Source organism: Chionomys nivalis, chromosome 9, assembly GCF_950005125.1.
Source record: "Chionomys nivalis chromosome 9, mChiNiv1.1, whole genome shotgun sequence".
NCBI lineage: Eukaryota > Metazoa > Chordata > Mammalia > Rodentia > Cricetidae > Chionomys > Chionomys nivalis.
In genome coordinates, this window is record NC_080094.1 from 38,688,635 (window position 1) to 38,708,994 (window position 20,360).

General features: G+C 40.8%; 1 protein-coding gene across 2 annotated transcripts in view; it reads right to left on the bottom strand.

Annotated features, from left to right (window-relative positions):
• Snap25 (synaptosome associated protein 25) overlaps positions 1-19,443 on the bottom strand; it is a 76,987-nt gene extending 57,544 nt beyond the window's left edge. For both annotated transcript variants that reach the window (XM_057781657.1, XM_057781658.1), the window contains exon 1: positions 19,286-19,443. The gene's annotated coding sequence lies outside the window, so the exon portion shown is untranslated. The remainder of the gene's footprint in view (positions 1-19,285) is intronic.
• Positions 19,444-20,360: the final 917 nt, after the last annotated feature.

Sequence of the window (20,360 nt, forward strand, 5' to 3'; positions counted from 1 at the left end):
GAACCTGTTCCCATCATTAAACCATGTGTACTCAACTTTTCCCCCAAGGCCACAGAAGAGTCATGACATTCTGAGAAGGTTCAAAAATTCCCCGGAGAGATATGTAAGGTGGGATTTTAAAGAAAGTCTGAAGGGATCTCTAATATTCGTTTTCTGTTAAAACACTGCGGATTTTTTTTTTGTCCTTTTAATGATATATTTGACACTCTTTGGCCTATTCCATGGTATTTTTCCATCAACGACTTCTATTCCACTTGCTTAAGTTTTTCTTTTCTTAATTTTGCTGTGCCAGGGATGAAACCAGTGTTTTATGTATGCCTTGAAAGTGCTCTACTGCTGAGCCACATCTTAGTTCTTTGAGTACTGACTTTATTTTCAGTTTGGGACCTGCAAAGGGTAGAGTCCCTCAGTCACTACCTTATGCTAGTGCTGGCTACATGGGATGTACAACAGAGCCCTCCAGCATCCTGCATGCCTGCCCATCCTCTTTGTAGTTTTAGCTCCTGGGAAAAACAGTCTTGGCTGGTAGCTACAGTGTCCTCTTCAAGACCCTGAGGGCAATGCCTCTCTTTCTTTATCACTCTTTTGTTGTCAGACTGGAGATAATTATTCTCTCTCTGTGCCCCATACCATCTTACAATACCAGCAACACTAATCTTACATATTGGCTTGATACAAAAAAAAAAAAAAGCAGAGGGAACACAGATGTGAGTGGGAGAAGCGGGTGTTTGAGAGTGTCTAAGAACTCAGAAATTCAGTGTTGTCAGCTTAAAGCTAGTGGACACAGTGCCTCAGGTAAGAGAGTCTGGAGAAGGAGAAGGATAAGTCAGTGCTGGAGAAAGCTTGGCATACCCAAGAGACAGGAGTTAATTCCTGGTGTCAACTCAACAAGAGAGAAAGGAATAAGAGTGATAAAAAAGGGAAAGGGAAGGAAAGAGTCAGGACATATGGTGGTGGTGACCGGGGCAAGCAAGGTTGAGCTGTGGCTCAAATCAGCAGGAGACTAGAATCCCCATCTAACTGGGATGCTGGAATGGGGAAGGGGGGGGGGGGCGCTTACAGTGGCTGGAGCTGGGTCTTAGAGGCAGTTCTTACCAGGAATCTCAGCCTTGTCATTTTAAAGGTTAGGGACATACGGCAACTTATTTAACCTCCCCGCAATCAGTGCATAGATGCTGAATACATGACATGCACTAGGGGCCCAAATGCCCCAGGGAGCAGCCAGTAGCCATGGTTGCTGCATAGGGCTCTCGCTTTCCTGCTCTTCAGGTAAGGGATTTGCACATTTTATATACTCTCCCCAGAGGGGGCTTCAGCTAGAATGGGCCTCAGCAAGGGTCACCCTGCTCATTAATGACCTCTCCATGACTTCCTTCAAAGTCTAGTCTAAATCCCTTCCTCACCTGCCAGCACTTCCTAAGACCACTGTCCTGATTAATTGCAGCTATTCACAGTCTTCAAGCAGGCTCTGCTTCTGGATGGACCCAGGGTAAAACAGCAGTCTAACTAAATAATTGAGAAGACTTTATGTTTTGACTTTGGACTGGCACAGGACCTGAAAAAGTAGTCAGGCCATCTACCCAGGGGTTGATCTTCAGGGGTCTACCGTCTGATGTCAGAACTGAATCTAAAAATCATGCAGCCTGAAATCAGAGCACTCTTGGAATATGTCTGGTTGGACGGCCTGTGAACCAGCTGCTCCTTGGTACTCTATAGACTGACAAAGGAGAGGGCTCTAAGGGCTTCCAGTCAGTTGCCTGGCTTGTTTTCCATGATGCGGCAGCATAATGGCAAAGCCTTCAGGGTTATTTTCTGGTGCCTCCTCCCTTGGGTTCCCTTTGCTGGTGCTGCCTAGGAAGAGGGCTGGCTAAGAATTGTTTCTAGCATTGTAAGTGGTTCTGATAATTAAAGGAGAAACCAGGGTTTTCTTGATTGAACGTGAAACATGTCTGGAGAGACAGAGAAAAAGCTTCAACTACAATTGCCTTTACTAAGATTGGTCTAAGAAAAATTTCATCAAATAGAAAAATATCACAAAACAATAAAGCATTTGCATTTATTTTTCTAGTTCAAAACCAGAGAGTCATACTTATCCTTAATGTTCAATGTTCTGAGGGAAAAAAATCATCTTCCTCTTTTTTTTTCTCCAGAATTTACATAGTATTTAGGTCTGTGATGGTTCAGCTTCCTTGGAAAGACAAGGTTCATGCTACAGATGCCCTTTGGGACGAAGGCATCCAGTTCTTTCATGTAGGGCTCCAATTTTGACTGGAAAGGCATTGGGAAGCCTGTGGTGGCAGCAGGAATGATCTTTAGCTAAATTTTCTGGTTTATGTAACTGAGTAGCAGGTGTATGGTCTCAGGATGGACAGGAATGCTCCATGCCTAGACTCTGGCCAATACAAAAATCTCTCTGACTCATGCTTTCAAGATTGGTGCACAGCAATATTTATATACATATATACATATGCATGTGTTATATGAAAATTGACTATGATCATTCTCTTTCCGGTACCCATAATTCCTCCTTCCACAGGGCTCTGTGCTTAGCTATGTGACTTCTTTGATTCAATACAGTAGCCTAAACAAACAGTGGAATTTTTTTGTACGTTGGTGATACCTCCCTACTCCGTACCCACTGTCTCTAATTGTTTTGAAGAACTCTGAAACACCCACTATGTCCATATACAACTTAGGGCTAGCCTTTTGCACAGGAGACAAATGGTTTTGGCATCAACAATGCCCTAGTGAAGAGCCAGCAACAACCACACACATGGAAGTGAACACATGCTTTAGCCACTCAAGCAGTTCCCTGAAAAACCATATACTTAAATGGACATGCTCGATAAGAGATGGTCACTTATTCTAGTCACCATGTATTAGAATGGTTTGTTCCACAATAAAGTATTTGTTCTGGGTCTCCAAGTTATCACTAACAACTGGGTAATATGTGGGTCTTCTCCTTCTTCTGCACAGATGGTTTCTTCCTACCCTGCCATATAGAGGGCTTGGTCTGACTTGTCAACAGGCACCTCAGATGACTTTATATCACTTTATAGTGGGTACAGAATCTTTAACTGTCTTACACACTCATTAGTGCTTTAAACTCATTGTAGTTATTAGACTTACCACTATTTAGTGTTATAATTTTAAAGAAATTATGTATCACTATCACACATTTGTCTTGAAGAGTATTTTGATAGTTATATTTCAATATAATTGATTTTGTATGTAATTGTGATCCTTTTAATATAATTGGTCCCCATGATCTCATAAAAAGTGGCACTATTAGGAGGTGTGGCCTTGTTGGAGTGGGTATGACATTGTTGGAGGAAGTGTGTCACTGTGGGAGAGGGCTTTGATGTTTCCTATGATCAGGATACTTCCCAGTGTCTCATTCGACTTCCTGGTGCCTGCAAGATATAGGACTCTCAGGTACTTCTCCAGCACCACATCTGTCTGCATGCTGCCATGCTCCCCACCACAATGATAATGAACACTGTAGTCAAGCTACTCCAATGAAATGTTTTCATTTATGAGTTGCCATGATTATAGTGTCTCTTCACAGCAATAAAAACCCTAAGACAGCAACCTTATGTGCTTTGCTTTATTAAAACATGTAACTCTGAAAAGGGACTCATAAGACTTCACCACACTACCAGTGAAAAAGAACAAAAAGATAAGTCCTTTTTTTCAGATAAAAATGTGTTGGTCTATTTAGTGCAGGTTACTTGCTCAACCTTGTTTCTTAAGGTAATGATATAATTTATAAAAAATTCACAAGAAAAAGGAAATCCAAAAATCCTAATCATTCCTGATTTGGGAACACCATGGAAGCACAAGGAATTTCATAATTTTGGTTAGGAATGGAAGCAAGTTCACATCTACAGGACTGAGAAGATACTAAGACTACATACTAGACAAGACTAGAAGATGAAAAGTGTTCATTAGAAAGGAAATAAACTACTTCCTGATACTCATATTCAAGAATTTGAAAATATATTATTGGCCAAATAAAATAAATGTGTATATTTATAAAACTGATGAATCAATTATTTCTACTTACAGAATATGAATAAGATAGAGGAATAGGACATCTGGTCAACCTGCATTCACAAATAAGCTCTGGTGTTGATTACATAGGTAATCTTTTTCAGGACAGTCAAATTTCTTTTTTTTTAAATGTATTTATTATGTATACAGTGTTCTGTCTGTCTGTATGCTTGCCGGAAGAGGGCACCAGATCTCATTTTACAGATGGCTGTGGGCCACCATGTGGTTGCTGGGAATTGAACGCAGGACCTCTGGAAGAGCAGTCAGTGCTCTTAACCTCTGAGCCATCTCTCCAGCCCAGCAGTCAAATTTCTTATGCACCAATTTTTAAACTCACAAAGTAGTTATGGTCTCTATCATCTTTCTTTACAGAGCTTACATGAAGTTAAAAAATTAGATCACAGTAGGAAAACATGTTAGGAAAAAGAAGCAACTATCATTAAATGGATACATGTTGATCTAGTACAATTGTTTGGCAAGTGAACTGATAAACTACAAGTCTGCTTATAGAGGATGTAGTTTATTTGCATCAGCAGCCAGTCAAATCCAAAAGAAATTTGTCAGCAACAATAAAAATGGGGCCTTATCCATTTCACCAAGAGGCCAGCTCTGATTTATGGGTCAGAGTTTTTAGTCGGTTGGGAGGATACCAATTGGGAGCATGAAAGGTCTACCTCATGTGAATCTCAAGTCTTGAGGTGGAGAGCTAATTTCCACTTTAATAATACATAAAAAAGTTGAAACAATTGTTGATTTAAAAAAAGAATGAGACTAATGTTAAGTTTAAAAAGGAAGGAAGGAAGGAAGGAAGAAAGGAAGAAAGGAAGAAAGGAAGGAAAGAAGAAAGGAAGGAAAGAAGAAGACTAGACTCCTAGAGTATCAGAGCAAAAAGAGATTAGAGCAAATAAAATGAGGCCATGAACTTAAAGCTCAGCTTGTCAATGCAATGGTACCATGTGGTACTCAAAGTGCACATTTAGACTCAGTTTTTCTTCTCTTTTCTGATCGGTGTGCATTCCTGTATTCCATCATCCAATTAAATGCTAATTCTTAATGTTTACCTTCCCATTGGGCCAGAGATGACTCAACTTTACCTTGGTCCCCTTAGGTGACTGAGAAACAAGTTATAATTAGTGGATGCAGAGACAGAAGTTATCTCTTTCCCTCCCATTTTGTGTCTAATGAAATTTTGACATAGCTAAATATTATGGCTGATTGGAGCACAATAGTAGCATCTTTTCCCACTGTACCATGTATGTCTTTCTGATGCCCATATATTAATAAATATAGGAAGAATTCTATGTGTGAAGCTTAGGCTTAACAGGAAACTTGCCACCTAATTCAATTTTTAGTGCAAAACTTTTAGGTTTTGTATTAATCAGAGTACTTCAGCTTACACAGGCCATACTTGTCCCAACTCATCTGTCAGTATTTCTGGCTCCATAGTATAGTCATGGTAAGAAACAAAATAAACCTGAGGAAGAAAGAATGGGACCAAGGCTCAGATTATCTCTGTCCAATGCCACTATGGGACATATAGATTTTATAATTATTTTCTTTCTGTGCCTGTAACAATAGGTATCATTGGCCTTGGAATCTCAGAGAAAGATGAGATGACAATGGGAAAATGAACCTATATTGTTGAGATCACATTCTAATTTGGTTTTGCTGGTTGGTGGTCAGTGATGGCACCAGATGCCAAAGGGACTGCTTCATCACTGAGCCCTGGGATAATTTTGTCTTTGCTTAAGTGCTAAGTGTCACCTCTCAGAGAATCGTGTTTTTATTCTTCCTAAACCACCATTATACCTTGTGGTGCTATTAGACTATCCCCTGTCCTGTATTATTTTGTTCACAACAGTGCCAATTGTTCTCTACTGGAAAGTAGCTTTTATCATAGTGCTGTGTTCTCTGTTTATTCCTATTGATTGGAACTGTGCCTGAAACACATCGAAGGAATAACAATTATTCGATAAATTTTATAAGGAAGGATTGTACTGTAGGACCATAAAAGTATGAATTCAAGAGGATGTTAAAGGTGCTTGTTTCTGATTTTGTTAAGTTTCCTAATACATTTTTTTCCCTCTAACTCAGAAGATGTTATACCCAACCTAATATTTTTTTGGGGGGTGGCATATATGGGTCTGTGCTTTACACAATATGAGATTTTATTATTTATCACTGAAATAGTGTTCTTCTGGGTACTGGGGATACAGGTTTGAGCAACCTCACCCACCAACTCCATAGAGTTTGACTTGAAACTGGCTCCATCCCTCAATTAATCTGTGTAGCTCTAGCTTGTAATACATTTCCATGACACTACTTACTTTCCCATTTTACTGGACACCTGGTCCAAGTTGGGTCAATCACAGGAATCCCAAGAGAATCTGGAACATAGAGTCCAAGCAACAATGGTAATCCCCTGTCCATGGTAGGTCCACAGGGAGTACTTAATCATGCCGTGCTTGCATTATGTATTAATGTACAGAAATTGTATTAAATGTACAGAAAGTAGTAGAGACAGATGGGGAGAGTTAGAGAAAAAGAAGAGAGGACATAGAAGGAGGTGAGAGAAGAGATTATTTATTTGGGGAGAGTTTAAATGCTCATTTGGCTCTTTGAATTACCTTCTCTTTTTTTCCCCTGTGATTTGACTGTTCAACATTAACTTAAAAAATTTAAACAATAAATCTTTTTTGTCAAAGACAATTCACAGCTGTTTTTTAGAAAAACATAAGCAACACTCAAATGGCCATTTAGTTAAAAAAAAACAACTATTCATGAATCTTTGTTTGATAGTTCAAACCATAGCAGATATTCTATCCAGTTCTGAGGTTGTTGATTCTCTGAGACCAAAGACATCTGAAGTAAGAACAGGTAGGGAGATTCTCATCAGAAGAAAGAACAAAGTCAAGACTGAAAATCTGGAAGAGATGGGGTAGAGTTGCCAGGAGAAAAGAGGCACTGAGGTTTAGTCAGTAGCAGCACTGGCTTCAGCACTTGCTAGCCACCATGGTAAGGAGTTATGTCTGGGCCATGGGATTTCTTCCTTCTAAAAATACTTGAGAGGCAAAGGCAGGAGGATCTCTGTGAGTTCGAGGCCAGCGTGGTCTACAAGAGCTAGTTCCAGGACAGGAACAAAAAGCTACGGAGAAACCCTGTCTCAAAAATCCAAAAAAAAAAAAAAAAATACAGTTTTATAGGTCTATGCCACATCTTCAAGTCTATGAGTCTAAACAAGAGAAGGAAAAAAAAAAAGAAGAAGGAGAAGAAGAGAAATATGAGGTATGAAGATTCCTTCTATAAAGGCCATTGATGTTCTGGCCCAGGGTAGAAAACAAAACCTTGTAGATCCCAAGTGGGAGCAGGCCATTTCTTGTGGAAGCAACAGGGACAGGGACAGGCAGGCATTGCTTTAGCTGTCGTACATGGGGCATCTTGGCTTTCTTGTATCCTACAAAGGCTGCAAGTAAGACTGTAGGTGGAGAAACAGGACTCCTGAGATACTAAATTTTGGCCAACTTCAAGAGAAGGATTCTGGAATACTAGATAGAGCCATTGTTACAAGAAACAATCGTCCATTGTCCCCCTCCCCTCCCCAACACACACCTTTGACCCTTGTCCTCATCCTGTAGCCAGATACCTATCTGACTTATCCTTTAAATTCATTCTGCCTGACCACAGCATCTTTAGTACTAAGTCAGAAGTAGAAACTGGAGGAAATGGTTTTATTCCTAATAAGGGCTCATCAGTTCTCATCTTGTCTCACAAAATAGGAATCTCCACTTTTTCACATGACTGATATTGAGAAAATGGCCTTCAACAGTCCCTACACCCTTTATTTGCCCCTTCCACCACCAATATAGTGCTCTGTGAGGTAGGAAACAGGCAGAGGACATCATAACACAGTCTCCTACTAGATTTCATCTCTAAGATCGGCATGCACGTCCCGAGCCAAGTTGAGTTTTCTGTCTCAAGATTGTAAGCTCATGAAGGCAGGTTCTGCTCCTCTGAAGGGTCAGACCGAAGAGGTCTTAGCCTCTCCGTCTGACTATACATATTTCTGCAGTCTTCTGTTCTCACAGGTTCTAATACTGGAAAGGAGGATGAAGTCTGGTAACCTGACTTTGGCTATAACCACTCTCTCCCCACAAATCTAGCTTGAACAAAATGCCAGGTGTTTTAGTCACTACCTCTTATCTTGGTATAAGGCCCTTCATGCAGAGGAGAGTGGCAATTAACACCTTAGGATTCTTAAAATATCTTGACCAAACACTCTCCTATGTAAGTGTGGAAAATCAAATCTACCACTCAGTATGTTGATATAGAGATTAAATATAAAACTAACTACAACAGATAGGACTATGACAACTATCACCCAGTAGATACTAATGTGGACAGAATGGGGGCTTCAAAACTTTTTCTATGCAGGATCATTTGCCTTATAGGCTTAGATCTGCAGAACTTTCCCCCAAAGCAGACTGAGGTCATTGCTGTATACAATATCTTGGGAAACTGCCTCCATGTATGACAGGGATCTTGATGTGCAGGCAACCTTGGGACAGTGTGCTGTTTATAAGACTTGCCTATGTCCAGTTTATGTTTATTATCTTATAGATGAAGCTAAATGTTTTGAATACATGTAAGAATCAAGTACCAAGTTAAGCTAAAGAGAGACCCTGTATTTACATCTTTTTGCTTGTATATTCTTTTTTTTATTAATTAATTTATTTAATTATTAAAGATTTCTGCCTCTTCCCCGCCACCACCTCCCATTCCCTCCCCCTCCCCCAATCAAGTCTTCCTTCCTCCTCAGCCCAAAGAGCAATCAGGTTTCTCTGCCCTGTGGGAGGTCCAAGGACCACCCACCTCCATCCAGGTCTATTAAGGTGAGCATCCAAACTACCTGGGCTCCCACAAAGCCATTACGTGCAATAGGATCAAGAACCCATTGCCATTGTTCTTCAGTTTGCTTGTATATTCTATGCACATACAAACATGCACACATGCACAAATATCTGATCAGAAACCTAATCCTATCCCATACCCCTCAGGAAAAAGCTGAGGCAGAACACTATCAACAGATGCAGTTTGGTAACTGTTCACTGGGCAGCTTCCAGTACATTTCTTTTACACAGCAAAACAATTGTTTTGTATTTTATTTTTTTCCTCCTCAAGGGACCTTAAAATGCATAAGTCCAGAGGGGGAGAGTGTTTAGTTAAGTGAAAACTGAGCCACTTTGGTATCTAAATATCATTCCAAGAATCATGAGGCCCTTCCCAAAGCAGAAATGCTATCAAAGGCATTTGAAAACCTTCCCCTAAATAAAAAATCAAATACTCCTGATATATCTTGTCAATAAATCATGCATGCTGCTAATGCTAAAAAGCAGTATGATATCGTGACCTGCTAGTTCTCTAAACAGACAACACAATAAAGAGAAAAAGAGGCACATCCTCTTCAAATAACCTGCAATCAAGAACTCTGGAACTATACTGTGGCTTCATTGGCTAATGGAACCCAGGGATCTGCTTTTCTCTTTCAGCATGCTAGAGGTAACTGAACTTACAGCAGGAGATCCTTGGGGCCACTTGGCATTCGTAGTAGCCCTCGCTTTCTTTTAACATGTGTGAACACCAAGGCTCAGTTCAGTTCAGTTCAGGTGAATTGTTCAAAGTCATAGAGCTCCAGTGGTCCAGCTGGTCTGTAGCCTCTGGAACTAGCTCTTATAGACCAGCCTGGCCTCAGACTCACAAAGATCTGCCTGCCTCTGCCTCCTGAGCACTAGGATTAAAAGCTTGTGCCACCACTGCCCAGCTTGTTGGGGGTCGCCACAACATAAAGGTCTCTATTAAAGAGTCACAGCATTAGGAAGGTTGAGAAGAGTCTCAATGGATTATGTGTAAATGTGAAAAACTCATGGGGAGAGAGGAAAATGTAAAATGTGGACTTTACATTCAGAAAGACAAGAACTCCAGATGTTTCCAGAGAGATTACGCGAATTAACCTAAGCCAAAGGTTGAGTATAGCATCTATCAGGCATTTAGTCAATTATTTGTTTATGTCTTTGTGATCATTGAGTGTCATTGTTTATATATTCTGAAGAAAATAGAGTACAGAGCTACTGTCTATGAGTTTTTAATTCATAAGAAAGTATGGAGGAAAAGCCGTTCAGTTGGGCACATACATTGGGTTTCCTACAATAAATTAGGCTGATATGCTACAGCATGCTAAAGTCTAGATTTTTCTCTTTTAGGAAAGAAGATGCTGACGGCTGGAAGTTAGAGGACATTTAACGGAGAGCCAAGTCAATATGGACAGCACGTACATCGCATGCCCATCCTAATAAAGCGGTGTGTGGTTCTGAAGACAAGGGCTGGCCAGAGGCACAAATTAATGACTCAGTGTATGTATAGGCAATGATTAAAAATACCATTTGATACTAATAAATGATAGAGAGTTTTAAATGTATGCATTTTGTGTGCTAAATGATTTCATTATAGGAAAGTGACTTAAATCACTCTTAGCTAATGGCTTAAAATCTCAATATAATTCTGCTTTTAGTATTACTTTTCTTGAGAATTCTCTGTTCTCCATTATCGTTTTAACCCTTGGCTCATAGATGATGAAATAGCATAGCAGAATATGAATTGTTTGCTGTAGTTTGGTAGCCAGTGGGGGTGAGCCAAGGCACCACTTTCATACACAATTTTATTTCAACATTTAGGGTGAATCTACCTACAGGGTTACAGAACAATTATTGCACTTTTTCTGATTGAAATGTTTGGTCAATTAAAGGCAGAACTCCTTAAATGGATAGAATTTACTTCTCTGAAAAAAATGGGAATATCCCCAGTCACTCACTCATTCCTGTATACCTGGTGCATGCAGGGCACTAAGGAATCAAGAGCATTAGTCTCTGATCTCTAGGGCTTCCATTTCTTCTAAGGAAGAGAAATGCATAATTATAAAGCCATGCCATAAACCTTCAAAGGAGGTGGGACCACTGTTAAATGATAAACAGAAGTCAAATTCTAAAAGTAGGGACTGGGGAGTTAACCATTCTGAATCCCTGAGCGATGGCCCATAGTGGAGAGCTTATAGGAGACCAAGGTACAAAAATATTGCATTTTCTCTCCTGGCCACCTTGATTTTGCATCATCCCATGAATTTCAGATTGGAGAATAAGTTTTCTGGCCTAGGAGGTGTCATGTTTTTTGATGCCTCGTTCTTTCTCCATGGTAAGAAGTGGTTTAGACAGGGAGATAACCCTATGAAGACAGATGCTGAAATACAAAACTATATTTAAGGGATATATATCACCTAGTGGTTGCCATGTGAATGAAGACAAATTTGCACAGTCATATCTTACTTATTTGTTTAGTCTAGGTGACCAAGGATGTTTCTTAATATATTCATTCATGATATAGTAATCTTGCTGTAGGTGGGTACAAGAAACCTACTATCAGATTAATTTCATATGCTGATTTTTTTATGTGTATGTGAATGTGCGTGTGTGTGTGATTGTGTGTGTGTATGTGTATGCGCGTGTGCCTGGGCACGCATCGGTGCTCATGCGTTTGGGTGCTTATATGTCTGGAGGCCAGAGGACAAGCGTAGGAATGCCAGGAATTCAGGAATGCCATCTGCTTCCTTTGGGCCAGGGTCTCTCATTGGCCTGGAGTGGCCAGTGAGGCCTAGCCCTCCTCTCTCTGTCGTCCAAGCACGGGAATTGCAAGCATGTGTCAACATCATTTCATGTTTCTCGTGTGGGTTCCGGAGATTGAATTTAGGTCCTTATGCTTGCAATGCAAGCACTTTATTAGCTGAGCCATCTTTATAGCCTCCCGTGTTCTTTTCTAAGTTGTGTTTTAAAAAGCTCCTATTTGAAACACATCTCTTAAAATACTACTGTCTGAATAGGGTATCCTCAGCATGTCAAACTGAGAGCAGAAACATACTTACTTACTGCTGTAGCTACAGAGCCAGAACAGAGTTTTCTGGATAAACAGCAGCTTGTTCAGAAAATATTGCCGAGTAAATGAACAAAAGTGCCATAGTAACCGCTGATGATGTTTGGGGAACGCATGGACAGTCAAGTTAGAAATGCCTATCATGTTCAGGAATTTCTCAAACATGAACCAGGAATATGATTTTGATTTCTAGTAAAAATTTTCTCACGAAGAAGTTATAATAGACTTTCTCATTAAGATAAAAAAAAAAGTTCGATTGGACTACCTCATATGAACCCAGTCTAATGGTGTTCCTCCCAGCAGGCTTTCTGGTATTATCTCTGTCTGCTTTCCATCTATCAATAAAAAAAAGTGACAGTGTGATTTATCTATGGCTAGCCATCAGAGCAACCTCTAATAACTGCACGGGATTTTAAGAAATTCACTCTTTTGTATCTCCCAGTCATATTCTCTGAGGCTATGCAACAGAGAAATATAAATAAAGAAGATGAACGGCTTAGCCCCACACTCTCCATAGCAAGGGAATTCAGCCATGTTCGTCGAACTGCAGACAGAGCTCATCTGAGAGCATTCTCTAAAGCAGAAAGGAGGCAGGGGTGCAGTACTGAACTCTGGCCTCAGGGAGGCATCAGAGAGACTTTCATTTCCTCCAGAGCTGCCCAATATAAGGCAAAAACCGCGGACTCAAGTATGCAGACCATGGGACCTCGTCTTCCAAGTTCAAAAATCTAGAACTAGTGACATATGAGTAAAAGAAGTGAAAGGGAAGCTGAGGCCAGCTGGTCAGTGTGGACCGTGTTGCTTTGGAAGAAAATCTTCTTACCCTTCAAGTACAAAAATGGACCGACCACCTTGGAAGACATGAAGTGGGTCAGCAGATACACAGATCCCTCTACCCTGGGATCACCAGGACGAAAGAACAACGGCAAAAGGGTCAAATATACCTTTCTTGTTGATCAAACAGCAAGCCGTAAATTTAGTTGAGCAGTCATTTAGCATCAACCCCAAGGAGGCATCGAAATTCCCTTTCTCTAGACTGAATGAAAAGGAGAGACACTAATAGTTAAGCGGTATTCCCCTGCGCTGTCTCTTCTGGGATGCAGATTTGTTTATAATAGCAGGTTAATTGCTGATAAGGCTAATATTTGTGAGTCAGCAATAAACAAAAAAGCAAGCAATCTGTTTGATCTCTTCTTGCCTTGTAACACTTTACCTGGAGGGAGCAACACTGCAGTTGATGAAGCAGTCTTTGCTGAGATATGTGAATTTCTGTGTGATGGGGCTAGAACCCAGGACCTCACAAATGTCAAGCAAGTGCTTAACTTCTGAACTATACCCTCAGTCCTGTGTGATCAATTTTTGTACTGGTCATATGTATTATATGATTCAGTTAATACAGAAATATTATTTTAAAAATACTTAGCAGCTCAGAGATTCTGCACAGGTATCCCTTCTCTCGTCAAAGTGAAAGTTAGAAATTAACAGCCTTAAGTAAGACACAGGAGTTGAACAAAATGGAATCTTGAAATAAAAAAATTTAAAGTAATTTATTTTAAAAAGGAATTTAAAATGCCTGGGAAGACTGTAGGATATAGTATGTACCAGATGATTACAAATCTAAGAACAAGGGCCGACACTCAAAGCAGCGACGATGTAGAACAGATCTGTGAGGCAAAAGTCAGGATTCCTTGACTGACTAGAAAGATGATATAAAATAATTTTTCGGTGGGGGAATAACAGGGAACAAAAAAAGGGATATGATACCGGGGATACATGAATCATATGATCTGAGCAAGCAGGTTGGTGACCAAAGCATTGCTGGGAGCTGAAAGTCTTTCTTCTGAAACCCACACATGCTTCTGGGAGATTTCAGCTGCATTGGAATGGCAGCTATACTGACCAACACAGCCTGGGGGTGAGGAGATGAAATTTTATAGTGCTCGGGAGAGTTTTTAAAAGACTGATTCTGAAACAGGAAATTATAAACACTTGTTTCAGCATAGCAGTGGGGCTCCTGGCTCCCAACCAGCATACCCACAGGAATGCCTTGCTACCCAAATGATGAGGAAAAGATGGAGAAAAAAATTATCTGCAGAGGTCTGCAGTGTAGTATAGGGATTGGGTGCTTGTGCAGCATGCTCAATTCTCTGGGTTTAGTCCCTAGCACACAATCAATCAGTCAATCAATATATCAATCAAATAATCAATCAATTTCTCTATCTATCTATCTATCTATCTATCTATCTATCTATCTATCTACTATCTATCTATTAATGCATATTCACTGTGATTCACTTGACCAGTAGGAAAATAGACGATATAAGAAATAACACAGTTCACTGAGCTTACAGCCTGGTCTCTGCAGTCAAGCTACTATATTTATTTCTGGTTCTGCTCTCTGAAACATCATTTGGTTTGTCTTGGCTCTACCTCAACTCCCTCACCTACAAAATCAAAATGATATGAGTAACTTGGCTACAAAGTTGTTACCAGCACTTGACGAATTAGCAGCAGAGGTGACTCAGGCCACCCCATCCCCCAAAGTTCTTTGGATTAGTCACTGCCTTCGTACCTCTGTCCTTTCAAATCAAATTCACGACTTAATAAATGCTATTTAGTGTTACATCTGACACATCTGACTGTAGTTTGCATACTTCATTTAAAATGAGAATCCACTTGAACTTGTTCACAGTTAGAAATGCAGCAATTTCACTAAAGATAATTAGAAAACACAGCAATACCAACAACAGCAATTCTGAAACCTCTTTTCTTTCATAAGACTAATTTCGTTGAACCAGTTTCTCCACTCACCTGCTTCCTTGACACTGTGATTCATTCTTCCTTTCCTCGTACCTGAGAAAGGTTCTCTGGACCCAGCTTGACAACTTCCTCCTAAAGCTTAAATGCCACGGCCGCCCCAATTTCCCCTGGGCAGTGAGCCTGGAGGTCAAAACATTACCCCATCACATTTTTTCCTACCCATGTTTTGGTAAATAGCAAAAAAAGGAAATTTCCTCACGCTTCATAGTCAGAAGGAAAGTAACAAAACCTTTAACTGCCGTTTCTTCCGCTGCAGTGATGACGTGTTGGTTATTTGGAATTTTGAGTTTCCATCTTGAGAGTGGTAACTACAAGGTTAAAAAGGGGAATGCATGCATTTCAGACTTCAACCTAGCTCTGGGGTATCGGGAGCCAACAAGAATCAGCAGCTTAGCAGGAAAAGAAACCTGTTCTGTCCTCCACCACAGCTCATCCCAGCTCCCCTGGACCCTAGGTTTGGACACTGGTCCTATTTGTCACGCAGCGTGAAACATGTTGTAAAGAATTTTCCCCTCCCTGCCGCTCATTCAGTGCGTCTGCCAATTTGGAAAACTCAGAGGAAGGGAGAGAGGTTTCTATACCGTGTTTATTATTCAAATATACATTCTAGGACCTCCGATCACCTGGTTCCTGACCTTTTAATTTCCTTGGCATGAGCTCATCTCTAATAATTTGCTCTAGAAAAAATGGAAACTACAATTTCCTTCTGGCGAGGGGCTACATGTCCACGTAGGTATACATATCCTAAACAGTGATGATAAATGAAGTTTAAATTCAGTTTAAATTTTTTTAAATGAATTGCCCTTGATGAACTAACATTTCCCTTTACTTCTATGGATTAAACCACTTTGTCAACAGCAGTCCCTGGATGTTAGCCAGGACCTGGTTGCTTTGTTATTTATATCAGTTTCTGCTCAGAAATCAACTTTAGAGTATAATATCTAATCCTAAACTTGGCATTTTAAGCCTTCCATGGAAGGCTCTAATTCTATTCTAGAAAATTCTTCTGCAAAAGTTTTCTGCTACGTTCAAATGGGCAGACATTTTCAGGGTTCCCTGAGCAAAGATAGCTTCGCTTACATAACTTGAAGTTGTTTACTTAGCAGATCGTTCTAATTTCTATTTAACCTTTCAAAGCCAGCTCAATTCCTATGTCCGCTTTCATTTTGCCTTCCTTTGAAACTGTATTCCTTACGATTGGTCTTATTTACTGAGAAATGAATTACTTACAGTCTCATAATTTTCTCTGATGTTTTACTGCTTTTTCATTCTGGTATTATGTGATGTTTTATTACTTTCTATTTCTATTAAGATGGTTAGATGCTAAACTTACTGAGGTCAAAAACCATATAACCATGAAATTTTATACCCCACATGGGGTTCATTTATGTATCTGCTGCTTCCTGATTGATCAATATCTTCCTATTTGGTTGGTGCCTGCTGGCAAGGGATGACATTGCAGAAATGGATCCAGTGCTGAGGCCAAAAAACCATAAATCTTCCTACCTTTCTAGAGCTGTAAAGCAATCTCATAGTATATGAAGCAATGTGCATTGATAGTGCATCATTTTTAAAAAAATCACAATATTCTTTTGTTTCCTCTTTCAATTTCTTGATTAAATTGTTTTTATTTCTGCTAATGGTCAAAGCCAACATGCTCTCCTCAAGGCCATCTGCTACAAGGTTGCTAGGAGTCACCAGAGGAGCAATCAATTGTTAAGTGATAACCTTGACTCTAGGGTTAACATTCAGAGTTCAGGAACATCGTCTAACAAATTAAAGGGCAGTCTGCCTTGAAGCTGTGCATATTTTAAAAAGTAAAATTGTCAGTTCCTGGGAGGTTTTACCATAAAGGGACTACAGAAATTGTAAATTATTTTGTGTTGGGAATGCCTAAATGTAGAAAACAATAAACAAACAAGCAGGTACCATCACAGGGTCATGCGTGACTGTCTCCTGGCTTGTCCTCACACCCCTCTGCTCCTGCCTCTTTCACCACATTGTCCTGGGTTTTCAAAATTCAAACTTAAAATGAGGGAAAAAAAACTTATTATTTTCCTGCTGAAGATTGACAATGAAATAAACATTAAATCTTTGTCCCAGTTATATCTTCCTTTATTTTCTCAGCTAGCTGGTCTATATTTAGCTGTGCAATTGTCCACATTACCTCCTTCTCCCAGCTCTGCACCCTTTGGCAGCTTTACCGCAGTCCTGTACCCCTTTCCTCATCTGCCCCTAGCAAATAAACCAAGCAGTGATTATTAATGTTCAAGCACACAATTCAGGAAGCATTAGGCTTTTCATTTGATGCAGCTACGCAGGGCTGTCTGGATGTGCACTATAATGTTAGAGCATTTAAATAGACTCTTGTCCATATTTTTGCTTCCACCTTCCACCAATAAAACGTAGTTGTTTATTATATCTGAAGATTTCTGAATTATAAACTCCCATGCAGCTCCGTAATCTTGAATAAATTTCCACTGAAGCAATTTACATCTACACACAGTAATATAATCAGCATATACATACATGGAAGCACACGGCTTTTCATGAAAAGGAAAAGTAACCCAGAAATAACCAGTTGGGGATAAAGTGAACCTTTTACATAAACAAGGGATTTTAGTATCTCTAACACAGATGATTGGAGTTATGACTAAATAAGCATAATTCAAAACCTTTGGGAGACGGTCTTAAAAAGGGTTTTACCAGTATTTCTTTAATGCATTGGATATATATATATATAGATTGTATCTATATATCCTTAAAGATGAAGCTATCACTCTTGTTTACTAACTGCAGAAAGCTTATAATTTTAGTCCTGACACTTTCATGATAATTATGAAAATCTAAATCAAATAGATATTTATCCTTATAATGATTTTTGCTCATGCAGAGTCTCTTTATTTCAGAGAAAAAAATAGTTATCATGACCTCAGCAAAATCCTGCAGTGCTGTGATAGAAATTGCAGGGAATCTCGGGGTCAGATTCAGCCTCGCACCGTGGTTCTTTCACCTGCATAACCCTGAAGGACATGGTTGGGTTTTCCCAAGGATGACCACACTTAATGTCAAAATCTAAAGCAATCAATATGCCATAATCAGTACTGATAGGAAACATACAAACTCCAAACCATGGACAAAGAGATGAAAATTTCTTTTGGCTGTGTATGCACGTTCATACCTAGTTTTAAGGATAAATGAAGAAATAAGAGGGATTCATTCCTAAAATTGATTCTACTTAGTTCAGATGATCCACATTTTTAAAATCAAAAATATAGGGAGGGAACTATAAACAGATCGTACTGGCATTTTCATATATGACCACCTCAGCCTACCTAACATCAACAGACATATTTACCCTGCGTTAAAAACAAAAATTTAACAATTTTCATGTCATATTGAGGGTAAATGACCGTTTTTAGAGCTGTGTTTATTTTCTGTCTAGAACAAGGCACAGGGAGAGATACAGAAGATTTCTACAAGTAGTCTATTATTTCTTGAAGCTACGTGGGAGGTGAGGAGAGCAGGCAAGCAATTTTCTGTAAATAAATCCCTTCTGACAGGATTTATTTTTCTATCTTCCTTTTAATCTCGTATGCCAGCTCTGCTAAGAGTTTCTATAAGACCAGAATCTCCAAGAGAAAATTTGGCCTCCAGCCCTGGCCAAGCATCTCTGCAGCAGGTACTGCGGCGCTGCCGCCTGATCGCTGTCCGCGGTGCTGAAAGGTCAGGGCGCCGACGCGGGCTTTGGGCACTCCTGTCCAGGGTGCTGAGCTCAGGCCACCGCAATCCTCCAGGCGAGCCCACCGGGCCAACCCTCCGCGGAGCTCTCCCACTCATCACCACCCGCCCGCTTGTAGCTGACATGGGGCAAGCGGCATAAATCAAGTCTGCGGGGCACGGAGGCTGCTGTCGCCGCCGCAGCTCAGCTTGCCCAGGGCGGGAACTCCCCCTTTCTCCTCTCGCCTCCTCAGCTCCTACACCCTGCTTTCTATCTCCCTTGGGTAGCAGTGCCCTAAGGACAACAGAACGAACGACAAGATCATGTTTTGCTTTTGCTTTTTGTTTTACAGAAAAAAGGAAAGAAACCCACAACCCTAATAACCTAAACATATCCCCAAACTGCATCGCAAGATGGAAGAGGGTCCCACGGCTGTTTCAAAAGAGTAAGTTATTATTCTGCACGCATCCTCGCTGTTTCTTCCCACCGCTCCATCTGCAGTGTCCCCATCCATTCCTTCTCCAAATAGCTAACCTCGAAAATACTTTTATGTAGCCCCAGGCAAGAGTCTAGGCAGACTTGCACACAGGGAATACCGCACCCTAAGCGCACCAACACTTGTATTTGTCCAGGCTCACTTGGACTGCCAGCTGCGGTCCCTTCTGTTTATGCGGCCATCCAGGGCCGTGACCACGATCCGGAGAGGGGGCTCTTTACCTTGGCTTCTCCAGAAGATGCTGTCCGCCGATCCCTGCAGGTCACAAGAGTGAAGGAGCCACCGGGCAGGGAGGGAAGGAAAGACAGCTCCTGACCTCCCCGATGTTTCGTCTTCAATGCAACGTGAGCTCTGCCCTCATCAAAGATGGCCGTTCCTTTGACGTCAGCAGCTTTTAATAGCCGGCTCCTCGAGGGGCGGGGAGGAAGTGTGTTGGGGGAGGGCGGAGGGAGGAAGGTGGCTGGGGGCGGTAGGGGAGGAGCCGGGAGGTGCAGAGTGCTTGACTCAGCTCCCCGAACGTTTTGCAGTAAACCTTTTTATTTCAATTTTTTATAAACATCTAAATGGCCCGATTCTTTTGACTCCATTTTAGCACGGTCTTGGGAAAACACATATCTCTTTTGACTGTTTTCCCGATGGCCTATATATACCTTTGCGTATGTGTGTATGCATATGTGAATATATGGATGTATACACAATTATAATGTAAATACATACATATTTACATGTAAAACGTTCCTCTGCTGACTTGTCTTGGTTGAGAGAGTGAGAAGAGAGGAAGGCAGGAGTAGAGGGCTGGTGATGTGAGTGGTTGGGGAAGATTGCGGTTAAGATTTATTTTCTCCAAAGAGGTCGGTCCGAAGAAGCATCTCCTCCCCCCGCCCCCTACCGCCTCCAGCCGTCACCAGCTTCTAATGAGATCAGGTTACGGTTACAGGGGTTGCTATTTTAATGAGTGATTATTGTAGCAAAGCAGCATTGCAGGTTTGGAGTTCTCATTTAATCATGGTCAGTTGGGGAAAGGCTCCCACTTTCTTTTAAAGTACGTCAGAGCAATTATCAGCGAGGTAGCACTTGAGCTGGGAAAAGGACAGGGAAGCTAGTTAACCCCTACCAGCTTGGGTTTGCAAGGCTCAGAGCTTGGAGTTGAGAGTTGTTTGCCCAGGGGGTAATAGATGACGCTGTTTCCGGTTGAATTTGCAGTCAGGGCCTGTGTGTTGTTCGGGTTTCTTAGAACACCTCCAGAGAACTGTGCATGCAAGTCCAGACATCCGGAGGGAAAGTGACTAGGACTGG